Source organism: Papio anubis, chromosome 2, assembly GCF_008728515.1.
Source record: "Papio anubis isolate 15944 chromosome 2, Panubis1.0, whole genome shotgun sequence".
Lineage (NCBI taxonomy): Eukaryota > Metazoa > Chordata > Mammalia > Primates > Cercopithecidae > Papio > Papio anubis.
The window spans coordinates 174,184,836-174,211,356 of NC_044977.1; the positions used below are offsets into that span (position 1 = coordinate 174,184,836).

The 26,521-nt window shown below is 35.8% G+C and overlaps 1 long non-coding RNA gene across 1 annotated transcript in view; it reads right to left on the minus strand.

Moving 5' to 3' along the window:
• The window catches only part of LOC103882422, a 56,928-nt gene extending 49,504 nt beyond the window's left edge, over positions 1-7,424 (minus strand). Inside the window, exons 1-3 of the long non-coding RNA XR_002520579.2 lie at positions 4,845-7,424; positions 3,439-3,519; positions 348-428 (exon numbers count right to left, since the gene is read on the minus strand). This is a non-coding gene — a long non-coding RNA (uncharacterized LOC103882422). The remainder of the gene's footprint in view (positions 1-347; positions 429-3,438; positions 3,520-4,844) is intronic.
• Positions 7,425-26,521: the final 19,097 nt, after the last annotated feature.

A 26,521-nucleotide genomic window follows, 5' to 3' on the forward strand; every position in this document is an offset into this window, starting at 1 on the left:
ATATATATATAAACATAGAGACAAGCATCCTACCCTATGTTGATGATATAATCTTACTATTATAAGAAAGTCCTCAAAACAAAAATGGAACCTACTGGCAAATTGCCAATTTAAATTTAAAGAAAAAAAGAATCTTATCACAAAGAGACCATACTTTTCGCATTTAGATCTGTGGTTTATCTACTTTCAGAACAGGGGGATCTCTGGGGCAGGGCTAAAGAGAGAGAGAAGAGGCGGGTGGTTGTGGCACCAGCCTCACCCCACACCGAAAGAGGAGTGGTTTTGTTTGGTCATGTTTTTATTTATTAGACTTCTACACAAATGTTATTCAAAAAAAAGGAACTTACTGATTTAAAAAGTCTGATCTAGGTGAAAACGGGCAAAACCAGGAGTCACTGGAGTGAATCTTGCCCATGGAATTTTTTGTCCTGTAATACATCAGTAAAATGTTTAGATGAGTTGCCAATATTCAATTATTTTACATAAAAATCTGGATTTCTGGGTCTGTTGATAATGGGGGTGGACTGGAAACACTGAGACGCATTCCCACACAACAATGAACTGCAGCTGTGTACTGGCTGCCCAGCTTTAGAAAGTCACACACTTGGCCGGGCGCGGTGGCTCACGCCCGTAATCCCAGCACTTTGGGAGGCCGAGGCGGGCGGATCACGAGGTCAGGAGATCGAGACCATCCTGGCTAACACGGTGAAACCCTGTCTCTACTAAAAATACAAAAAATTAGCCCGGGCCTGATGGCGGGCACCTGTAGTCCCAGCTACTCGGGAGGCTGAGGCAGGAGAATGGCGTGAACCCGGGAGGCGGAGCTTGCAGTGAGCCGAGATGGCGCCACTGCACTCCAGACAGAGCGAGACTCCGTCTCAAAAAAAAAAAAAAAAAAAAAGAAAAAAGAAAAAAGAAAAAGGTTACACACTTCCTTTTTTAAAATTACTTGATTAATTAATTTATTTTTTATTATACTTTAAGTCCTAGGGTACATGTGCACAATGTGCAGGTTTGTTACATATGTATACATGTGCCATGTTGGTGTGCTGCACCTATTAATTCTTCATTTACATTAGGTATATCTCCTAATGCTATCCTTCTCCCCTCCCTCCACCCCACGACAGGCCCTGGTGTGTGATGTTCCCCTTCCTGTGTCCAGGTGATCTCATTGTTCAATCCCCACCTATGAGTGAGAACGTGCGGTGTTTGGTTTTCTGTCCTTGCCATAGTTTACTGAGAATGATGGTTTCCAGCTGCATCCATGTCCCTACAAAGGACATGAATTCATCTTTTTTTATGGCTGCATAGTATTCCATGGTGTATATATGTGCCACATTTTCCTAATTCAGTCTGTCACTGATGGACATTTGGATTGGTTCCAAGTCTTTGCTATTGTGAATAGTGCCACAATAAACATACGTGTGCATGTGTCTTTACAGCAGCATGATTTATAACCCTTTGGGTATATCCCCAGTAATGGGATGGCTGGGTCAAATGGTATTTCTAGTTCTAGATCCTTGAGGAATCACCACACTGTCTTCCACAATGGTTGAACTAGTTTGTACTTTCTAATTCACTATGTCCCCGCTACTCCCTAATTTGTATCCACCTAATTGTATTCACACATTTATTTCACTTGTCTCACACTTGGGGGAATTCTGGGAGGTGGCCCTAATCTACATGTATCTCAACACCAGTACATTCTGGTATGTTGACTGGGATGTGCTCCTACTTAAAATTAAACTTCTGAGTTAGCCACTTTGAGTCTTCGGGACAGAATTCAGTAGCTTCAACCAAGGATTTGTTTCAGCATTTGAACAGATCCATGGACTTTGCCCTGCCTTAGCTGCTCTGAAGCATTTTATGAAGAGGAGCTTGTTCCATCCGGGCATAACTTCAAGTGGAACTAGGAGGCCGTCAGCTTTCTCATAATCTCTAAAGAGGTTTGATTGCAAATCTGCCTTTAAACAACAGCTCAGAGCTTCTTCACCCTTCTACACTCTACAGCAATCTCAGACAGAAGGAGCCAAGAGGAGACATACTAGAAGGTTGTCTAAAGCAGTGCTTTTCAAACTTGTTTTTACTACAACGTGCAGTAAGGGATGTATTCAGCCACAAGTATGCACACTTCCATGTGCGTGCACACACACACACACCGGTTTTATGTTACAGTAGTTACCCTTAATACAAATACTCTATTTTTATACATGTACATATGAATACATATGAAATCTATTGTTTCATTTCTTAAAGTGCTGTTTGTAACCTAGATCTCAGAAATTCTAGGTCATAATTTGTAGTTTGAAAAACATAGGTTTAAAGAACATGCTATTAATTCATCTCCTAGATTTTTTAAATTCTCTCTTAGTATTAGCTAAATTATAAAAACATGCCTATATAATATTAGTTTAGTTATCTATGGATCTGCATCTCTGAATTATGAACTAATATATTATCCTGCTTTTCACCAGGTGTTGTGATAAGAAATGGCCATTTTCTTGCCAAGTGTCCCTTGTAGGGCAATATCCCTTTATAGTGTGACATAATGTGTTCCTCTTGGAGTTCAAGAAAAGTTGATTTTCCTGACTGGTATGTAATCTTCTACTAGATAATCATTATTGAATCACATCTTTTATTTCCTATTTTACCACAACTGTCAGCAAACTTAAAACTTCAGTACTTGCCTGTTGTAGCTTTTCTTCACCTAGATTCTCTAGTCTGATTATTTCTTTCTCCATGTCTGCAATCTAACTGCCTTTGCTTTCATCAGTTCTCATCTAAATTACTACAATAGTTTCTAGCCACTTTCCCTGCCTCCTTCATTCTAATCCTTATTCCAACTGCTGTGAAATGATTTTTCTGGGACACAAATGTGATGATCTAAAAAGAAAAGATTATTCCCCTGCTTCAAATTCTTCCATGGACCTCCTTGAGCATCACTTTCAAGTGCTGTGGCTTGCACTTAAGGATTTTTTTGGAAACTAGGTTAGATAAATATTGCTTATGTAATATTAACATTTGTAAGTCTCAAAATACTTTGACAGAAAAAAGAAAAACATCTAAAGGGTCAATAAAGAATGTTGATCAATGATTGTGATATGATTTTTGGTATGTGCATTCAGAAGTTTAAAATGATGCCTATATATCTAGGAATATTTTTATCTATTCAACAAAAGAGAAATGTCTACACATGGATCTTAAACTGGCAACCCAAAAGCCAAATTCATCCCTCCAACAGTTTAGCTTGTCATGAATAATGTTTTAGAATTTCTATATTAGGTATTTTTAGATGGGCACCTGGTTTCTAGTTCACCACTCTCAAGCTTCCTACACATAGTTCATCACATTCATTTTAGTTACCTGCCAGATCCCTAGTGGCTTCAGAATTTATCATTTTTGTTAGAAAGTTGAAAGGTTCAAGAGAGGTTTTCTCACCATAATCTGTTCTCCCAAATGCTGGTCTTGCTTCTGCTTTTTGTATCCTTTCCAGGTTTGATTCTAAAAGTACCTGAAATCCTAAAGACAAAAGAGTTGTCTTCCTATCAGTTCAGAAAAAAAGAAAAACAAATAAAACCTTAGGTAAATTTTGAAAAACGCATCTCTGATGAAGTGGCATTTAAGCTGAGAAAAGAAGAATGAGGAGCAATGGGCTATGCAGAGAAACAAAGGATGTTCTAAGAGAGGTAACAGCAAGGGCAAGGGACCTGAGACAGGAAAGAAGTTGGTGTGTTAGGTCGATGTGAGCTAGACTTAGTAAGAAACAGAAAGAACTGGTAGCGTGTTAAAAAACATTGCCAAGGCTGGGAACACGAGGCACTCCATAGGCCATGATAAGCAGTCTGGAGTTTGTTCAACATGCAGTAGGAACCCTTCGATACTTTTGGGTAAGGAGTAATTGGTATGATTTCAGTTTTTAAAAGATTATTCTGCTGCCGTGCAGACAATGGCTTGTATAGGGCTAATAAAGGAAGCTAGGAGACCTGCTAGGAGGCTCCTGCAATAGAATAGGTGAGGGATGATGGTGGCTTGAGCTAGGTGACAGTGGTGGAGGTGGAAAAAGTAGATGAACTTGACATATATTCTAGAATATAAATTGCAGGAATTGCTGATTGGCTACACGTGAAGGTGATATTTAAAAAAGGACTGAAGGATGTTTCCCTGGTTTCAGGTATTATTAACTGAGTGGATGATGGCAACATCTACCATGAGAAAACTGAGGAAGGATGCAGGTGTATGGCAACTGCGGCCAGGGAGCAGGGGACAGCCATGGCTAAGCATTTTATTCTAAGCATGTTCAGTCTGAAATCTATGTCATCAGATAGATGGGATTTAGGGGAGAAGTTCTAGGCTAGGCTTGAAACAGATTTTACAACAGATAAAGGCAATTTGAACCTTAGTCAGAGAGTACAAATAGGAAAACAAAAGAGGAACTCAATCCAAGATCAGTGAAACTACAACAGTAAGAGTTGGAGTAAAGGAGGGAGAGCCAGGAAATACTACTGAGAAAGAACAGCTAAAAAAGAAAGAAAAAAACAAGAAGACTGTGGTGCCACCAAAACTATCCAGAAGGAAAAGCTGTTAAACTTACTGAATGATGCTGAAAAGTTAAGGTAAGATTTGCATAGGATTTTGCCAACTGAAGGTGGTTGGTGAGTAGTAGAATGGAAGCCAAATAGAAAGGGGTTGAGGAGAAAACGTTAAGTGAAAAACTGGTGATGGCATATGTAGGGATAAACTGAGCTTCTCAATGAGTACCTTTGCATATCTACATGGGCTCCTTGGGTAGCTTAAAGCATTATGAAAATATAAAGTTGGAGAACATGGTTTTACTATTTATTTACCATGAGGGTGCCTTTCAGTTTGAAGTCACGTTTTCTCTTGATTCAGTTGCTGCTAATGTTTTTCATCCAGTTATTCTTTTCAAAGACAGTTTTACAACTTTGCTGAGATCAAACTGCTTGTCAATACACTTCAGGGCCTGAGGTTATCTCAAGATGGTATGTTGGAGTCTGTACAGTTTCATTTATTTAAAACTTGAACTTGGTAAAAGAATCTCTTGAGATTTAACAACTCGCTCCCCTGGCAGGCTTGAGGAGGGGCAAAAAAAAATCATACACAGCAAGTATCATTTACACCATTCTAACACATTCATAGCACTCTTACCAAATCCTAACGAAGGAAGAAAGAATGTACATGCAGTAGGGAAGTTCGATAAATGAGAACTATACGGTTATTTTAAGAATGTATGAACAAATGAGCAAGGGAAAGCTACTGACCAAGATAAACAACGTTCATTTTTTTATCTTGAAGAGATGTAAGTATTTAGAATGTCAAGATCTAAAAATAAAATAGATTCTGTACCTCTAAACAAGAGAAAATACTATTATTTTGTACCTTTCAGTATCTAAGCAACTATTCTCTTCTCTGAAAATGATGCATGAATCACACTGGCCAGTGGAGTTGTAATGGTTAGACTTTTAATATTCCTCATTTTAGAAATTTGTATCTAGCCAGAACATTGCAATTTATCCAAAAGCAAATTAGGTCCATTTTAAGATAAGAGAAGAAATCTGTATCTTGATCCGCTGACTACCCTATTGTAGAATCACAGGAACTTCAACTGGAAGAAATTCTAGACATATGTAATCCAAGTTCCTACCTAAAGAACAGAGGTCATCTCAATTCTGTGTGAAAATCTTCATGATGGGACACTCACTACCTCATAGAGATTTTGAGCAGATCTCGTTGATAGAAAGTTTGCTATTATTTCACTAATTATGTCCTCTGTACATGCATCACAAAACTCAGATATTTAAAGGGAACTATAAAGTCTCTCCATTAAAATGCTCCAGTGCAAATAAAGATGACAAATAATTGTTATCATTTTTGAATGTTTACATGCCTATGGAAACTATTTCACATGTTTCTTCCCACTTAATATTTACAGTAACATTCTGAGATGTACAAGAGGGCAGGTCTCCAGTTGACAGATCGTGTTGGCTGACCCTGATCTTCCCTCTCTTGCATGTAATTCTCAGGCAGCATGTATCAAGAATTCAACACCCTGAGATAAGGAGGAAATGCCCAGAACAACCCAAGCTGTGTTCCTCATTTCTCCTAGAACAGAATATTCTGCAAGCTTGAGCTCAGCATGACAAATGTCACCCAGGGTATATAAACCCAGCACAGCACTCAGCTGTGGTGCAACATGGGGCACGCACAGACGGAACTCCATCCACCCTGGGCAGCTTTCCTGAGCCTTAGGAAGCTGGCTTGCTCTGATTCCTAGGCTTCTGTTTATCCTTGCTGCCTATAATAAATCTGTAACAAAATAATAATCTACTTTGTCCTACTTGTACATGTATTCTGTCTCATCGGACTTAAGCAATTGGTAGAGAGCCTTTGCAACGTGGGTGTGGTCAGCTTTGTTAGTGCCATCTTTCTTGCCTGTTCTCCAGCTACAGAGGATATCAAACCAAACACTTTGTTTCCCAGCCTCTCTTACAGCTAGAAGTGGCCATGGAATTCCATTTTGGCTAAGGAGGCATAGAAGAACATCTGCTAGAGGGATTCTTAGAAATACTTTTTCTTCCTTTGAAAAGAAGAGAGACATGTTTGGAGGGTTTTCTCTCTGTCTTACACCCCCACCTACTCTCAACCCTTCCAGATTTTGGACTGGAAATTATGAAAAGGAGATTTCTGGAGCCACCACTGCCATTTTTCAACAGTGGAGGGAAAGTCAGGAAAATCACAGAGAACCTAGAATCCTCGTATTGTGGAACCACCAGACTAACCCTAAACCATGTACTTCTAGATTTCTCACTAAGTAAACAAGTGATGTCTTTGTGAACTGAGTCAAATTACCTGGCTTTTCCATTACTTGAAGCTATAGTTATACTAACTGATAGAGTAGGCAATGTTACTATCTTTGTTTCATATGTGAGGAAACAGAACAAAGAAATAAAGTAAAAATATTCTAAGGTTGCATGGAGGGCAAAGAGCAGAACCATGACTCAAGCTTACATAACCTCAGAACAAACACACAATCTCCTCCAGTTTGTTGAATCAATTTTCATGTATTGTGTTTTTCAGATTCCACATCATGCTGAATAGCCACATCTTGTCATAATTGGCTTTCTCAATATCTCTCCTAAGTGACGTTGTTAAAGTCAAGTACAGTCACTCCTCAATCAAAGTAGTGTAGAGAGTAGTAGACATTAACTACCTTATAACTACCTTGTTGTGAATACTTACATGAACACAGACTGGAATCCTATGAGCTTTTTACTCAGTCTCAACACCCTCCTATCAACTCATGTTAAGTTTTATTTTGGCCAGGTGCTGTGGCTCACGCCTGTAATCCCAGCACTTTGGGAGCCTGAGGTGGGCATATCACTTGAGCACAGGAATTTGAGACCAGCCTGGGCAACATGGCAAAACTCAATCTCTAAAAAAAAAATTTATAATTAATTGGGCATGGTGGCGCATGCCTGTGGTCTCAGCTACTCTGGAGGCTGAGGAGGGAGCATGGATTGAGCCCAGGACGTCAAGGCTGCAGTGAGCTGAGATTGTGCCACCAGCCTGGGTGACAGAGTGAGACCCTGTCTCAAAAAAAAAAAAAAAAAGCTTTATTTTTTTCTCCTAACGTCCTTCTCACTCTTTAATATTTAGATAATGAAAATAACTTTAGAGAATTGAAAGAGGTTGCTGAAGAAGCATTTCCTTTAGTCATTTGCCTTCACACATACATGCAAGATAATACATAATTCTTTCCAAGGAAATGATAGTCCCTCAATCTTTAAAGGCACTCAGGCACAGGGATTCCTAATCTCACTTCACTGCTCCAGTGTTTAAAATTTTTATGATCTTCATTAACTGTATCAATAAAATGTAAGCAGCACAAATGCAGGGATTTTTGTCCCTCTGCTGTATCCTTGGCATCTTAGTATAATATTTGGCACATATTAGGCATTCAGTAAACATTGATTGAACATGAATGAGTCTAAGAAATTCTTTCTTCTATTTAGTTTGAGTTTTATTTCCCTATATTTTTTGCAAGTGGAAATCCCAAAAGGAATGGCCTAAGGTACAGATGCCTTGTGAAACCCTGATTAGCAGATGGCTATATCTATGCCTTTAATTTGTTCTCTCTTTAATCCATCATCCGGGGAAGGTTTAATACCATTTTGTACACCACTGATGACACTATTTCCTAAGACATTCCATCTAACCAGTCGTTGTTGGATCTCTAGCTACTGATCTGTCCAAAACACATGGTTGGTCAATGAATATGTCACATGGGATAGAATCAAGAGCTATGTTGGAGCCAGTGAACAGGCTGAATGAGCAAACGAATGAATAAAACCAAGATCTATGCAGCTATAATTTCCCTTTGATCTTCAGTCTTATCTCCTGTCACAGGAGGATTTGTTTCTAGCCAAATCTTTTGGTATTTTCCTAATATTCATGCCTCTTTTTCATGTTCTCCTATTGATGCCCACTGTTTTCATAGAAATCTAAATTAGATCTAGTTTTCCTTGCCTCTCCTAATAACACATTACTCTTCCTGAACCAATCTTAAAAACTTTCACTATTTTTTAATAATAAAAAAAGTATTGATCTCCATGAGTAGGTAATTGCACTGAGATTAACCAAAGAGTCAGTCCTTCATCTCAGATTTCAGAAGATCCTGTAAAAGTGAATCCATTTACTCCTTGCGTCACTTTAATCAACTCTCACCACTTTTGTTTAATTATTGTACTTTCTCTCTCATGGGACGCCTATCCCAATTTTTGACCCACTTGCTGTGATTGGGAAAACTCTTTAGCCTAAATGCCAAATCGAGGCTGAGAGAAGCATATCTAAAGTACACAGAGTTATCAAAAGAGCTTGTCAAAAGTGAAAGTAGGAAGGGATTTAGGAAATAATGAATTTATAAAGAGTGTTTGTATTATTTGAAGTGTGCCCTCTTAACTGGTAAAGATGATCTCAAATAAGGAAAGCTAAGATGTGGGTTTCTTTAGGAACATACTCAGAAATATTTTATTGCTCTGGATTTAATGTAACCTAATTGAGTGTTGTACCATTTGAGGATCCTCTTCATAAGTGAAATTTACAACTTGGTTTGCCTGCCCAGTGGGTGGAAAAATGTGTTAACTCTTGACCTAGTTGAAGAAGAACCCAGAGTTTGAAGCTACATATCTAAAGTCTTCAGCTAACAGAAACCCAGATAACTATGGAACAAATGATACCAGAACGTTGTTAAAATATTACTGGTGCCATTTATCCTTAAGACCTTATATGAGTTAAACACCTAAAGGAAAGACAATCATTGCATGCCTTAAGGTTGTGGTTAAATTTCCAACCTACCATAGGTAAAGGGGCTTGTCACAAGAGCCACCACCCAGGACTCCCTGTGCCAGGGAATTACTCTAATGAAGTGTTTCCTGGACATTATTTATTAGAAGAATTTCTAACATCCTGACCTATGCTTCCAGGGTTCTAATGGAAGATTCTATGCCACCCCCAAAAACATAAAACCAAAGTCAGACATTTTTACAACGTGGAAATAAAAGGACGATGAGTCAGGAAAATGACAATGTTCTGTTAAATTTTGGCAGGGAGAATTACAGAAAAATAAAAGGTGAAGAAGGTGTTGGTAACAGTACTGTAAATGTATTCCTAGTCTTCTTTCAAATAGATCAAAGTTCCAGGGAAATACATATGTTTGCCAGATACAGCTGTCACATATTCTTGGTGGGAATGGAAGTTGATGCAACTTCATTGAAGGGTAATTTACCCAAATTCATCAAAATTAAAATGTACTTCCTTTGACTGAGCAACTTTATTTCTAGTAGTCTATGCAACAGGTATCATCTACATTTTCAAAACTGTATATGTACTGCTTATGAGAATGAAAAATTGGTAATACCACAAAAGTCCATCAGCATAGGACTGGTTAAAGAAATTAAGGTACATTCACAAAGTGGAATCCTACATGTCCTTAAAAATATGAGTGATACGAAACAAGCTCCAAATATATTAAGTGAACAAGTAAAATCCATAACTTTCTCCCACTCTCGTATATGCAGTGAATTTTTCTGGAAGGTGGCACACAAACAGATGACTGTAACTGCTTCTAGACAGGGAAAATAGGAGACTGGAGGAAGAAGAGGAAGGAAGAATTGCATTTCACTATAGAACAGTTGAGATTTTTAACATATTTATGTATTTCTAATTTTAAAAATTAATTTAATAAATGTATGTGTCACCATATTCAGAACTTACCAGAAGCGACACCTCACCATACAATGGTGTCATCAAAACCCCTAGGGGAGAAAGTTTTCACAGGCCAAAATATCTAGACTCCTGAGGAGTGCAGACACTGTAAAACAGACAAACTGAGCACATGAGGCAGATTTGTGGGGCCAAGGGCTTCAGAGATAAATGAGGGTTTTAGTAATTTTAAATAGAACACAATAGCATTGAAATTCAATAGGTAGCAGAAACCATGCCTACTGTCAAGGGAGACAAGTTTGTCACTCATTTGCCATTAAGTCCATGATGAAAACTAAATATTAGTAAAGTTACCATAGTTTTTGCAAACTATTCTCTGAGGTATTAATAAAAGAGCTAGAAGAGGGGGCCCAGAGTAGTAAAACCCAACCTAACCAAGAACAAAACAACAGCCACAGTTAGTATCAATCATGGAGGGCCTCCTAGAGTAGGGCTACTAATTTGAGCTTTAAGATGGAGAAAAATAGGGGTTAATAGACAGAAAAATGAAGATGTTCAGGCAGACAGACAATATGGATGACAATACAACAGTAGGGCTAAAAAAAAAATCCAGACTTGAAAATAGTCTGACTTGAGCTGAAAAAGTATTAGGAAGAATGAGGAAAGAAGAAAAATTGATGTCAGTTATTGAATAAAAGATTCAGTTCAGATTTTTATGTTAGGCAAAAGGAAACTACCAGAGATTCTTAAGCAGGTAATTGATAGATTTTCATTTTACAACTTTTATATAGAGGAGAAAAAATACACTTAAAATCACATTCTCAGGCTTCCATTTTAAATCTGCCCTCATTAATGACCTAATATCAGCTATACTACTAAAGTTCTAAGAAATCACCAATATTCTGATGGAAGACACTATGGGAAACACAGGAGTTTTAAGATTTCCACGGTAATATATTTGGATTTTTCTTCTTAGTAAAGCTCAGTTTCCAGAAAAGTCACCCTAAGAAAAATTACTCTTAGAATTTTTGTATAACCATTGACATCCTAAAATGTCATGGTCAAGATGTTAGGCTTTACTGGTATTAACTCATCTTTGACAAATTGAATACGAAAAAGTATTTCTTGTCAGTCAATTAGGTAGTTTTCTCTGCATGCTTAATGATTTCAGGAGTCTTTATTGTGAATTCTGAAGGTAAGATTTGAAGTGTGACTATAGTTGCTTTATAAAAGGCACGATTGTATTTTATTCATGATAGCTATGCATTTTGTGATGTCTTCAAATCCAACCATGAATAAAGGCTCATACACTTATTCATTACTATTTTTCACGTCATACTATAACCTGTATACACACACACACACACACACATATATGTAAGGTGTGTATATATATATGGTGTATATACATATATATGGTGTGTGTATATATATAGATAAACTGATATATATATATACACCATATATAACCATACACACACACACACACACACACACACACACACCCCTTATATATATAACCTGGGTAGTTCCCAGGTTTGGGGCCCCCAAATTGTTTATTTATGAATTTATTCTCTAAACTGAGAGTTTGATAAGAAATGAATATTAAATAAATTGAGGTTATTTTCTTGGAAAGGGTTTTGTTTCTCATTTCTTTCTAGCATATAGTACATTCAAGTAATTTTAGATGTCAGAGTGCTAAAAGACTTCTGATAAAAACCCAGCCATTTCTCATTGCCTCTCTTCCCAACCCTTCATTCCTGTGCCCAGAGTAATTTTCGGCTTTTTTTTGTTTTCTATTCTGGCATTTGCATCGATATTTTAAAGTAATATACATAACCTGTTTGTTCTAGATTCTGCCTAGAGACCAGACAGATCTTCTGTTGATAAAAGGAATTTATTTCTTATTCTTGTTTTTTTAAAATGAAACCACTTTTCAAGATTTTTTTTGTCTCTAATGTTCTGATATTTCACAATCATATGCCAGGGTATAGCTTTCTCATGCTTTGTGTTAGTACTCATCTTGCAGTTTTGAGAAACATTCTCATATTTCTTTCTCATTATTTTCTTCATTTTTTCCTGTGGAACTTCTGTTTATCAGATATTGAACTTCTAGTTTTCTTGACTATTCCCCTATTGTTTTTGTTTGTTTGTTTTTGTTTAACTTTTGGGGAGATTTTCTCATCTTTATCTTCCAAAGCTTCTTTGGGTTTATTCAATTTACTTTTATAATTTAAATTTCTCATTCTATTTATTTTAATAGTATCTCATTCTTCTTTTATTTGTGCATTATTTCTCTTATGTTTTGTGTTTTCTTTGAAGTTTTCCTCTTCTTGCATTTTTTTTTTTTTTTTTTTTTTTTCCGTGAGCTCTATTTTTTCCCCTTTGCTTGTTTCGGTCTCTTTCTTCTTGGAGATTATCCTCAAATATCTGGTTATCACTAACTGTTCTTTTACATTCAAGAGTGAAGTGATAAGAAATTGACTGACATCTTCTTGTGCAAGGGTGGAGTTCTATGCTGGTGGGCTGCACTGCAGGGCAATAGAGAGGCAGCTGGCTTTTTACTTGTGAATCTTCTATGTCAATATTAGTATATCTTTTCTCTGGAGTTGTTTTTGCCACAAAAGGAGATTCCAGTTCCTATTTGGGAGGTGAGGTGGTGACAAGAAAGGATAAATACACTGACTCCTGGTGTTCTTCTGGTGCTGGGTAGGGAAAGGAAACGGGATTATCAACATTCAGAACTTTCATATTCACCTACTTATACTGTTGTCAGCATGCCACGGCCTTCCACTACCTGTCTGCTGTGCCTGGTGTTTCCAATCCAGAACCTCTACTTTGGTTAATCTAGAGAATAAACATCCAGTTTCCTGCTGGAGTAGAGTAAAGGAAGCACTGCGACAGTGCAGGATAGAAGTGACAAGAAATGATCCCGTTTTCAGAACCTACCTCCAATCTCTCAGGCTGTCTCAGGTCTATACAAAATATCTGCTTGCTCCTGGTTGTCACCCTTCAAATGTGTGTGCACACACATGCACTCTCACTTAGACGTGGCCTTCCTCCTACCTGCTACATCATTCATGATGACTCCATCTTTTTCTGTATTCAAGTTTTATTTGAATTAAGCATCTCTTGTCTCATTGGCAATGAAGTATGTGTTTCCATTTTTTGTTTCTTGTTCCTGTTATTATTTGGGGATGATCCTGGAAGACGAGGAGTCAAAGATATTTTAATTAAGCTACCTTGAAATAAAAACTTCCTGGAAAATGATTGAAGAGTAGATAATTTCTGTGACTGCTGAAGACTGCCTTGGTTTTAGATCAGCATTGTCCAAAATAAATTTTTGAGAGAACAAAAATAATGTATTCTGGCACTGTATAATATGGCAAATACTAGCAAATACATATATATAATACACACACACACACACCATATATATATATATACACACACACACCCCATATATATATATATAACCTGGGTTCTCACTCATAAATGCTTAATTCAATTCCCAAAGTACTGTCCTCTACACTTCTACAATATTGTGGAGATTACTTTTTTCCCCTCATCTTAATGCTCAGAAGAAATTACTCTATGCTGGAAGTCCTATATGTCGTTCATTGTCTCTATATAAAATGTCATGAGCGTGCCAACAGAATATTTAATTATTTTTAAGAACTTTAAAAAAATTGACCAGAATTAATTGACTACCAATGGCCCTCACCTCTCCAAAGTATGAATTAACTTTTCTACTGTAGGAATAATATTGACTATGTATTAACTAAATTTTAGATGAAATGTGCTAAAATTAACTTTTCAGTTTCAGAATAATTAATATTAAATTCTCTTATGGCAATTATTGAAGAATCTTTTATTCTCTGAGGCACCTCAACATTCACTGTCATAAAAATGCATAATTTGCATATAGAAGAAATATTGTTTGTTCTACTTGTTGTAGTCAAGAGGCATATATTTACATCATTCTAAAGCAGTTTAAAATCATTGAGATACAGGATTAAGAAAAGTACAAATAGGATGGGCGAGGTGGCTTATACATTTAATCTTATTACTTTGGGAGGCTGAGGCAGGCAGATCATTTGAGGTCAGGAGTTCGAGACCAGTCTGGCCGACGTGGTAAAACCCCCATCTCTACCCAAAATACAAAAATTAGCTGGGTTTAGTGGTGGACGCCTATAGTCCCAGGGAAGCTGCAGCATGAGAATTGCTTGAACCCAGGAGGCGGAGGTTGCAGTGAGCTGAGATCATGCCACTGCACTCCAGCCTGGGTGACAGAGTGAGTAAGACTCCATCTCAAAAAAAAAGAAGAAAATAAAATTACAAATACCATAGCTCCATTTTGAGCTCAAAAGAGTAAACGGACTATTTTTGCGGAATCTAATTCTCATGTTAATAACTAGTAAATAGGTTTCAGGGAATTGTAAGTAACTAGGAGTCTGTATTGATTCTTTGCTGAGTCATCCATTATGGTTCCTACCTCTGGAACCAAATACCAAGGAGATATATATAAAAGTTGAAAACCACATTATAATAATTATAATGTTATAATAATATAATATATACTGCAATTTTAACAACATAATAATTTAAATAATAATTTCTCCATGGGATAATGAAGTATAAAAACATAATCAATGATGAAAGAGCCATTCCAGAGACCTGCTTCCTCTGTGTAAACTATTGGCCTGGGAGACCCAGACTTGTAGGTCGTTGAGGAGTCAGCTGGAATAATGTAAAGCTGGGATTTTCATCAAATTGATAGTTCCACACTTGGGGAGTCATGAAAAATTATCTTCTTATTTGTAATAAGAAAAAATTATACTGCTAGGATTGTACTCACGGAATCCTAACTACATTCACTGTTTTTCAGTAAAAATTTCTTATCACAGTTTAGTTGTTAACAATTATCATTTTTGATACAAAGGTAAACAGAATACCAAAGAAGCATTTTTTTGCATTACCAGGGCCTGATGGTGACTGCTTTGATATATATAATATTTGTGTTAAAACTGAAAGGCTGAATACTTATTAGATTTTGCAATTGAGAATATTACCAAAAGCATGAATTTTGGTCCCACTTTTAAGCTATTATTCTATTGTGATAATTTGCTAGTCTAAATAAAGGTCTACATCTAAATCCCAGCAAATGATGGCCTAAACCTGGGCCCCTGTGCAATGGGAGTGATGTGCAAATCAAACACACTTGTGAAACCCAAGTGTTCTCTGTATACTGAAGGGTACTAATGACTTTAATAAGAGTGAAACGTTGTGCTTAAAGCAAACTGATTGACCTTGACAACAGAAGTGTAAACAAGAGTCTAATGAATATTAATTTTTCTTCTTTCCTGCATTAGCTGTAGCTGTTGACTGATTAGCTCTGACACCTACATGGTCAGATTAACAAGCACATTTGTAAGACATTTTCCATTGTTTATAATATCAACAAAATTTCTGAACCCTGGTAGGTTACTATTAGTAAGTTATCATCATTTCTAAGAAATCTACCAGATTACATTTAAAACAATAACATATTTTAGCTCCCATAATGTATAAGATGCATATTTTGAAATGGATGCATAGAGTTCCAATAATTTATGATGGGATTTCAGAGGCTAAGCCAAAATGTAATAATTATTCCATTATTAGACTTACACATGAGCTGGATTAGTTATCAGCAGCATTGATGCAGGGCAGGTTTGATGTATCCAGAGCTACCATATTGAACTAAGTGCCACTTCCCATTGTGTCCTTGCCATCTGTATAATGACATCAAAGGAGAGAAGGCAGGAGCAGATGGCATCAATGGCATACAAGAGCAAAAGTCACACCCACAGCATGCTGCTGAGTAATGAAAGTGAGGTGATGTGCAGGCAGAGAGCAGACGGAAATTAAGAAAGGTCATGGTGGTGCTATGGACTGCTTAGCTCCTACCATCATTACAAGAGCAGCATGCTCCACTCATTCCTACCTTCCTTTTTATGAGAAATGCTCTTCTACCATTCCCAGCATGGGCTTCTAGCAGGAGTTGTCATGTTTTACAGGACCCCCACCTTTCCGGCCACAGTTGATTATCTCAGGAGGTCAGACCCTGACCCCATTTGGACCCCTTTTGTCCAGAATTTGAACTAGGTAAAAAGAAGTATTTTCTCTCTTCAATTAAGGAGGGACGCAAGATGAAAATGTGTGATCTGTCAGTAGTCATGTCTCCATCCATGAGTAGACACCCATTCATTCTACAGTTAGAGTGACAAATGACATCACCATGAGGTGAAAAGCAAAGACAGGAAATATTTGAGGTTGTGTTTCAAAGAGTAAAAAAATGTCTGAAATGGAATAGAGATGGAACTCTTCTACTGATCCTTGTTCATACAAGTAAAGACATAAACTTTTATAGGCCATAGTGGAAATGTGTAAAAACTATAGCATCCAACCTTGTCAGCAACAGTCAAGACTGGCCAGAGCAGCACCTAGATCATTTTCTTCCCCTTATCTAAATCTGTAAAATAGGCTGGGCCTTTTTATAGTTAGCCACTTTTCTCCCAATAAGGACGACAATTCAGCTTATGTCCAACAATGCCTGACTCTCTTCAAATTTTACTTCATTTGGAAAACCTATTTAGGACTCTTGAAGTGTTTAATTCTCTTATACTCTAAATCTAATAGAAGCCAGACCACTACTATAAATAGATGCTTAGAGATCAAAACATTGGAATGGTTCTTTATTGTAAGCATAATGAGGGTTATCTCCGCAGAGAATTAGAGTTGGGGAGAGAGGTAGTAAACAAGAGGGAATCTTCAGTGAATCTATATGGATTTCATTATTTTATAGTGATAACATTGTAATAATGATAAGTGCCCAGTTTCCTGGTAAATAATGTGTGTGTGTGTATATATGTGTGTATATATATACATAATATACATATATATAATATAAATAATATATATAAAAATTCATCATATTCTGGCAACAACCCCATAAGTCCAATGCTAAAATTATCACCATTTATAGATGAGGAAACTAGGGCACAGCAGATGAACTTACTCAAGGTCATATGACTAATAATTGGCAGATTCCAGGTGATAACAAGGTAATCTAGAGTCTGTGCCCTTAACTGCTATGTCCTACTATATCTAACATGAAGGAAATTTATTCATGTATTAGTTTTGTTAAAATCAAAGTAATAAAGGCTTTATTTTTTATAAGTTTGGAAACATGTACACCAAAATGTGAACAGTGGAAATCAATTTTTAAATATTGGGGATAATTTTTATTTTATTTATTATTTTTAAAATTATTATTTATTCTTTCCAAATAGGTATGCTTTACTTCTGCAATAAGAAAAAATACCATAACTTTTCATAATAACACAATTCAAACTATCTTGGGAACCGTAAAGTATGCAGCAGCTTCCTTTCCAATTGGTAATTGGGTCATTTTGTTCTATGCTGATTGGCAGCACGAGTAAGATTTTGCAGAGATGTTACACATGTTCTTTTTAACCCCTCTGGCACAGTGTGCTGTTGAGAAAATGTATGTTATACTAAGTAAATATGAAGATAGATATAACAAGGTTGGTTTGCAACTGATACCTGATTAATACTATAAAGTGTGAGACCTGAAAATTTTCTCATGGTATAGTGAATATAATATCTGTAATTTCTGTAATCTCTGTTTGGGAAAAGTCATGCCTGACGACTACACCAATATGGAATAGCAGCATGAAACTGATAAGAATGTGAGATTGGGAATCAGCAGACTGAGATTTATGGAGAATAGGTATCTTATTCTGTTAGTAAAGGTTTTAATTCCAACGAACCTTAAATTTTGTGACCTTGTGCAAGCCATTTAATCTCACTGGCTCTTAGTTTTCTTGTAAATATTTAGTAGATTTTAATGTTAAAATTATATCATTCCATGATTATATGCTAATACATTTGGTCATGTCTGTAGAACTCACTGTTTTACTTTTGATTAAAAGTGAGATTTCCTAATCATTCAAAAACTGAAATTTCCCATCTTTTGGACAGATGTATAACACTCCCTCAGGGAAACAGGCTGCTATAGCTACTTAAATGTGTTTCTTTATCTAAATGAAAGTCAAGTATACACATCTAAAAAGGCAGGGCTGGCTGGTGAAAGTAACCCATGAGACATGTGAGTTCCAGGCTTGTTATCAACAGAACAATGGATGTCAGCTTTCAGCTCACATAGAGTAAGCAGCATTTAATATTGATAGCTTCAAGTCAATGCTTTCTGACACATATTCTAGCAGAAAAGAAAACAGACATGTATAAAAATTAATCTCTGCCTGAAGACAGTTTATTTAGTAATGGGATGTCCTATTTCTAAAAAACTTTATTTATCCGTCTAAAAAGAAAACTGAAAGTAAAAGGGATCAGTTCTCAAAACATAGAAATTGCTAATGAACACAAGAGAACTTGGGGGTAATGGAAATGTTCTATTTCTTGATTGTGGTGGTGGTTACATAAGTGTATACATTTGCCAAAACACTGAACTGTATAATTAAGGTGGCTATATTTGATTATATCAATAAAGTGATTTTTTTAAAAAAACCTCATGGGTACATGTCAGCATACTCAAATGGATTCCTTTTCATTTCTTTGTGCTAAAGATCATCAAAAATCCCAAAATGCTTAACTTAAATATGCCTACCTTTCAACTCGGAAATTTTAGCTCAATAAATTATCATTATAAGGGAAATAATAACTGAAAAGGACTAAAACTTATTTTCAAGGATGTTCCCTGCAATGCTGCTTTTAATAGCAAAAATAAAAAATAAAAATAAAAAAATAAAAAAATACAATGTAAATTAACTATGGAGGACGGCAGTAGGGTGAATAATTAAGACCCCAGACACTGAAGCCAGGATCTTCAGTTCAAATCCTAACTGTGGCTTAGTAGCTGGAGATGTTAACAGTTTGTTAACATCTCTTGCCTTAGTTTCTACATTTCTAAAATGAGGTTAATACTGGTGCCTATTTAGCAGTATTATTATGAGGATTAAATAAGCTAATATTTGGAAAGTGCTTAAAACCATGCCTCACATATAATAAGTGCTGAATATGCATCATTAAAGTGAGCAGTGTTTTTCTTCTTATAAAGCAGGGTTCTAGCCTTACAATAGTTCAATTTAATGTAATTTCTTCCACTGGGTCTACACAAATATAATAATCTTATACTAAATGGATCTGAATTTTAAGAATAAAAATAATGTTATTCTTATAAAATAACTTTTTAAATGAGTAGTACCTTAAGATCTGTGAAGATCTGATTTGTGGAACTTTATTTAAGAGCATTCTAAATGCTGTCTTCTTCCGAATAGTATGTATACTGTGCTATCTTTTTGTAAAAAAGGAGGAATATAAAGGTACATGTGATTTCTTTAAATGAAAGAGTAAACCAAAAATCAATATAAATGGTTATCTATCTACAAAGTGAGATGAAAGAGATGAAAGCTAAACTTTTCTGAATGCAATTAGTTTTATACCTTTGTCTTTGGGCCCAGGTAAATGTTTTATATAACAAAAAAATTAAGCTAATATTTTTAAAAATTTCTAAAAAATAAACCAAAATGAAAAGATCAATATTACTATGTAAGTTATTGGCTTAACCACACAGATAGAAACTATTCTAATGACTTTAATTATATATATGCTTTATTTATAAATATAAATCTATACATTTATAATATAAATATATTTACATATAATTAAAATAAACATTGATATATCACATGTGTATTTAGTAACATATTTAGTGGAATACTAAAGACAAAAACTATAAATAAAACTATATTTAATAATTATATTGTTGGTAATAATATTGGTATGATAATGTTGGAGTTTTATTTGCTAGCATAAAGCAAAGAAATAATATATTTATGTCATTAAAAACAAAGATATTTCAGTATATGAGAAGGAACTACAACTGTTAAATCAAGTAAGTTAAATAAAAATTCTAAATTTATGTTGGAAATAGTACTATGAACTCATGATGTAATTTTTTAAAAACATAAATATTTTCTACTTCTATCTGTTGGAAAGGGCTAGAAACAATGACCAATCCTCTGGCAATGAGCACCTTTAGTGCTCAGATTATGGTTTCTAAAAACCACTTCCTATTAAAAGGAAACAGGGTTCCTTGGAGAAATGGCTGATTGTAGACAGGAGTTAGTATAAAATGAGCCTCTTTTCATTCCAGAAAGCAAGGAAGCTCATGAAGATATCAGAGGAAAGTCCAAAGGAACATGATGTCAACTTGAAGGGCTCCCTTAGCGCAAAGATGGACAAATTTGTGCATTTAAAATATATGTTATTTCAATGTATTGAAACACATCAAAAATTTTTAAAAATCCATGAATTGCTAATAGACAATTTTTAAATAACCTGATTAAGCATTTCTTCTATACTTCTTTTATGAACTATTGCCTCAAGGTAATGGCCAACTTTAAAATAGTTGGATCAGACTGACAGCATGTGAATTCAATCATCAACATCACCAAAAAAAAGAAATAACCAGACATTAAATGCCTCCTAATATTACACAGTAAGACTCAGCCCCACTCATGAACTATTCTTGAAGAAAAAAATCTAATGTAATTAAGCCTCTAAGTCTAATTACTGGTTTGTTGGAAACTCAGGGGCTAGGATAACATGTTACATAACAATTAATCAGTAAATCCAGAAAGTGGAAATTTCTACATGACAAATGCCCTGGATCTTCACAAAATAAATAGCAAGAAAAAAAAAAATAAAAGCAGTGAAGAATCTATAAATTAAATGAGACTTAAGAAGTATATCAACCTATTTCACGTGTGATTCTTACTGTATCTTCATTTGAACAACAACAAAGGAAAACTGCTATCAAATAAAAACTTTAAGATAACTGGAGAAATTTGAACAATAACTAGATATTTCATGAATTGATGAATTATTGTTACTTTTATTTTACATATCATAATGGCAATGTATCTGTTTTTTAAAAGTTCTCTTTTAAAGATAAATATTGAAGTATTTATATGTGAAATAATAGGATGCCTGAGATTTGCTTTAAAATAATCTAGGTTGAGTATCAAGGGTAAAAAGTAGGTATGGTTGTAAATGAAACAAGTTACATCATGTGATAATAAGTATAGAAACTGAATGAGGGGTTCATGGAGTTTACTATACTAGTCTTCCTACTTTCATATGTATATATTTGAAAAAATCCATAATTAAAAGGCACCACCTTTTTCTGATTTCTAATCTCATTTTTAGATTCTTTGTTCTTTTTAGACTATTCCTGGTTTAGGGTGGATGTTTATAATTAAATTGTTGGCTGACGCTTCTTACAATTGAATCAAAACAAGGCATGGGAATGGAGTGATACGTAGGAAGCCACAGGTATATTAAACCTAAAAATCTTCTAGCTTCCAAGTAACAATATATTACTATATAATTACATGTGTCCTCACTTTTATTTGACTTCAAATGAAGCTGCATTTCTTCAATTGGCTGCTACTGGATAATAGTGTGAGATGAATGTCAAACATAATTAAAACATAGCAGAGCACAAGGAGAGACATTGTCAGCAGCCAGTGAATACAGTGCTGTTCTCATCCAGTAAAAAACTGTGCCACAGGCAGATGAACAGATGCTGCATTTACCTCAAAAGAGTTTATAGTAAAAGGAAGCAATTTCACAATACAGTATAACCCCGTTCATTTCATCTCATAGTCCTTATTATTTGAACTATTCAGAGGTCCTCTTATCTGTTTTCTTTGCTTTGAGTCTTTGCCTCTCTAATTCTTATTTTCCTAAAATTTGCCTGGCTCAGATCCTGCCCTTGGATACTCAGATCCTGTACAACCTGCTCAAGTCAATTCTGTTCCTTATCCTATCATTCAAAGCCTTCCACCATCTGGCTGTAACCTTTGTTTCTGGCCCTAACTCCAGCTACTTATTATTTCCCGATCACAACCGAACTCTTCTTTTAGAATTGCCACCAAGTTACACCCATTTACTCCCCAACTTTACATTTTACTTCTACCTCCCCCAAACCATAGTCACTCCAGTTACTCTGAAATCTCCTTTAAGAAAGCAAACAAGAAAACCAAAAAGCTACCAATTTTTAGCTTATGTCAGTTCCTATCTCAATGTCTGCCAGTAGTCTTTCAACATCATATATAAATACGAATTCAACTTCCTTCTTCAAATTCCAAAGCCATGTGTCAGTATTATTTTATTTTCCTTATATCCTTTTTCTCCTGCCAGTTTGCTTCTTTCTAGTCAAGTTCCCATTTCACCCTGTATTTGATGGGTTCATATAGTCTTCCTTTGTGATAATTACTTGTATAATGTGTATCTCCCCAGCTAAACTATAAATTCTACATGGCAAGGACTACGTTTGTCTTTTTCACATTGTAATCCCAGGACCTAGAGCAAAGAGACAAACAAATATTTTCAGTGATTGAATAAATGCAGCAACATAAACATCATTTTCATCCAATATGAATTTTATTTTCTCCTTATGTTAGGATTCATCTCACTCTATATCAGGAATCATCTTTTTCTTTCCTTTTCTTATTTAAAAACATTTTTTAAAATAGAAATTTCCCTTATACAAAATTTTTTCAAACAGAGTTTGTATGAACTCTAGCAATCCTAAAACACCCAAAAAGCATATGTTCTTTTCCTTATATATCCATATTCTCCACAATAGAAAAATTGTAAAATAAATACAGGTGACCCTCTAACAATCTGAGAGTTAGGGGCCCCAACCCCCACACAGTAAAAAATTATAATATAACTTTCGACTCCCCAAAGCTTAATTACTAATAGCCTACTTTTAACCAAAAGCCTTACTAGAAACATATGATCAATTAACATCTTTGGTATGTTATGCATTACGTATTGTATTCTTTTTTTTTTTTTTTTTTTTTTGAGATGGAGTCTCACTCTGTCACCAAGGCTGGAGTGCAGCAGCATGATCTCGGCTCACTGCAATCTCCACCTCCTGAGTTCATGCCATTCTCCTGCCTCAGCCTCCTGAGTAGCTGGGACTACAGGTGCCCACTACCACGCCCGGCTAATTTTTTGTATTTTTCAGTAGAGACAGGGTTTCACCATGTTAGCCAGGATGGTCTCGATCTCCTGACCTCGTGATCCACCCACCTCAGCTTCCCAAAGTGCTAAGATTACAGGCATGAGCCACCACACCTGGCCTATGTACTGTATTCTTACAAGAAAGTAAGCTAGAGAAAAGAAAATGCTATTAAGAAAGTCATATGGCCAGGCACAGTGGCATACACCTGTAGTCCCAGCTACTCAGAAGGCAAAGGCAGAAGGATGAATTGAGCTCAGGAGTTCTTGAATTTAAATACACCTTGGGCAACATAATGAAACCTCATCTCTTAAAAAAAGAAAATCATAAGGAAGAGAAAATGTATTTACTATTCATTAAGTAGAAGTGGATCACCATAAAAGTCTTCATTCTTGTCATCTTCATGTTGAGTAGGCTGAGGAGGAGGAGAAAGATGAACAATTGGTCTTTCTGTCTCAGGGGTGGTAGAGGTAGAAGAAAATCTGTATATAGAGCGTAGCAGTTCACCCATGCTGTTCAAGGGTGTCAACTTTTTATGTTTGGGGTAAAGTTAAATCTAACCAATGACAGTAATATGTGTATAGACTTATTATGGCCCCAGCATGGTGGTATAAACACAAGCTAGTTTCACTCCCCTATACAGAAAACTAAAAACAAATGCACAATGCTGAAATTATTACCGGCAATACCCAAGAATTCAAATGTGAAGATGAGATAGTTCCCAGAGAACTGAAAAAGAGAAGTGAAAAAACTCCAAGCAGACAGGAAAAGAGTCAGACTTCCACATCTGAGACACTCCTGCTCACATTCTCCCTGGCACAAACATGAAGGAAATTTTTCTTCAACTTAGCTTCTATGCTAGAAAAAGTGAGATCAAGGTAAACAGCCAGCAGACATCTTGGAATTGAGACATATATTTGCTGAACTGAAAAATTCAATGGCAGAATGAATCAGACAAAGGAAAGGAACAGTGAGCTCAAAGATAAGCTATTCAGAAATATACAGAGGACAAAAAAGAATAAAAAGCAACAAGGAATGCCTACAAGATATAAAAAATTACCTAAAATGACCAACTACCAAACAAAGAAAAAACAAGCAAAAAAACCCTTCTACACGCTAACTTCACCCTCCTCCCCACATTTTGACTTTTGTCACAATTTATATATTTTTATACTACTCAATAATAGCTATAGGTTCCTGTAGCTATTGTTTTTGATAAATTTATCTTCTGGGCTTCACACTAGAGTTATGAGTGGACTGCACACAAGAATTACAAAATTAGAGTTCTGGGTTTCTCTGTTGTACTTCATTATATCAGTGGGTTTTATACTTTCAAGTTTTTTTGCATGTTAGTATTTTATGGGTATTTTTCTAATGACATCATTGCTAAATTATATTAAACATTTAAAGAACTATCCCAAGTCTACTCAAACTCTTCAAAAAATTTAAGAGGAGATCATACTTCTCAATACATTCTGCAATGCTAGCATTATCCTTGATAGCAAAACCAAACAAAGACACAACAACAGAAAAACTACAGGCCAATAGCACTAATGCACATAAATGTAAGCAAGCCAAATTCAGCAACACATTAAAAAGATCATTCACCATGATTGAGTGGGATTCACCCCAAGAATGCAGGGATGGTTCAACATATTGTATCAAATCAACAAACATGATACATCACATTAACAGAAGTGAAAACAAAAACTACAGGATTATTTCAATAGATGCTTTAAAATCAATAAAATTCTATCTCTCTTTACAATAAAAACCCTCACTAAACTGGGTGTGAAAGATATATACCTCAAAAAATTAAAGGCCATATATGACAAACTGATAGCTAAGATCATACAAAATGAGGTAAAATTGAATACTTCTAAAATCTGAAACAAGACAAAAGAAGCCCACTTTTATTCAATATAGTACTGGAAGTCCTGGCGAGAGCAATTAGGCCAAGGAAAGAAACAAAGGACATCCAAGTCAGAAAAAAAAGAAGTTAAGTTAGCCTTATTTTCAGATGCCATTATCTTATACTTAGAAAACCCAAAAGTTTGGCTCGGGCCGTGGTCACGCTCTGTAATCCCTGTGACTTTGGGAGGCCGAGGCTGGCGGATCACGAGGCTCAGGCGACCGGCACTGTCCCTGGCTAACACGGTGGAACCCCTGGCCTCTACTAAAAACATCATGAAAAAATTAGCCGGGAAGGTGGCTGCCCTGTAGTCCCAGCTACTCTGGGAGGCTGAGGCAGGAGACAACGGCGCTGACCGAGGGCGGAGCTTGCAGGATGGTGACCAGCTTCACTGTGACTCCCAGCCCAGCAACAGAGTGAAGATCTACCAAAAAAAAAAAAGAAAAAGAAAAACCTAAAGACCACCATAAAACTGTCAGAACCTATTCGAAAGTTCAGTAAAGTTGCAGGATACATAATCAACATACAAAAATCAGTAGCATTTATCTAATCCAACAGTGAGCAATCTGAAAAAAGAATCAGGAAAGCAATTCCATTTGCAATGGCTTCAAAAAATATAAAATACCTAAAAAAATTTAACCGAGGAAGTGAAAGTTCTATACAAGAAAAGCTATGAAATGGTAAAAGAAATTTAAAAGGATACAAAAAATTGGACAGATAGTCTATGTTCATGGATTGCAAGAAGTAATATTGTTAAAATGGTAATACTTTCCAAAGCAATTTACAGATTCAATGCAATCCCTATCAAAATATGAATGACACTCTTCACAGAAATAGAAAAAAGCAATTCCAAAATATATATGGAACCATAAAAGATCCTGAATAATCAAAGCAATCTGAAGAAAAAAGAACAAAGCTGACAGCATCATACTATTTGATATAGTTTGGAAATCACCACAATGTCACCATGTGAAGAAGGACATGTTTGCTTCCCCTTCTGCCGTGATTGTAAATTTCCTGTGGCCTCCTCAGCTCTGCAGAACTGTGAACAACTAAACCTCTTTCCTTTATAAATTACTCAGTCTCAGGTATGTCTTCATTAGAAGCATGAGAATGGACTAATATAGTAATCAACCTAAGTGTTCGTCAACAAATGAATAAAGAAAATGTAGTGTATATACACAATGAAATATTATTTAGCCATAAAAGAGAATGAAATCCTGTCATGTGCAGCTACATGGATGGAACTG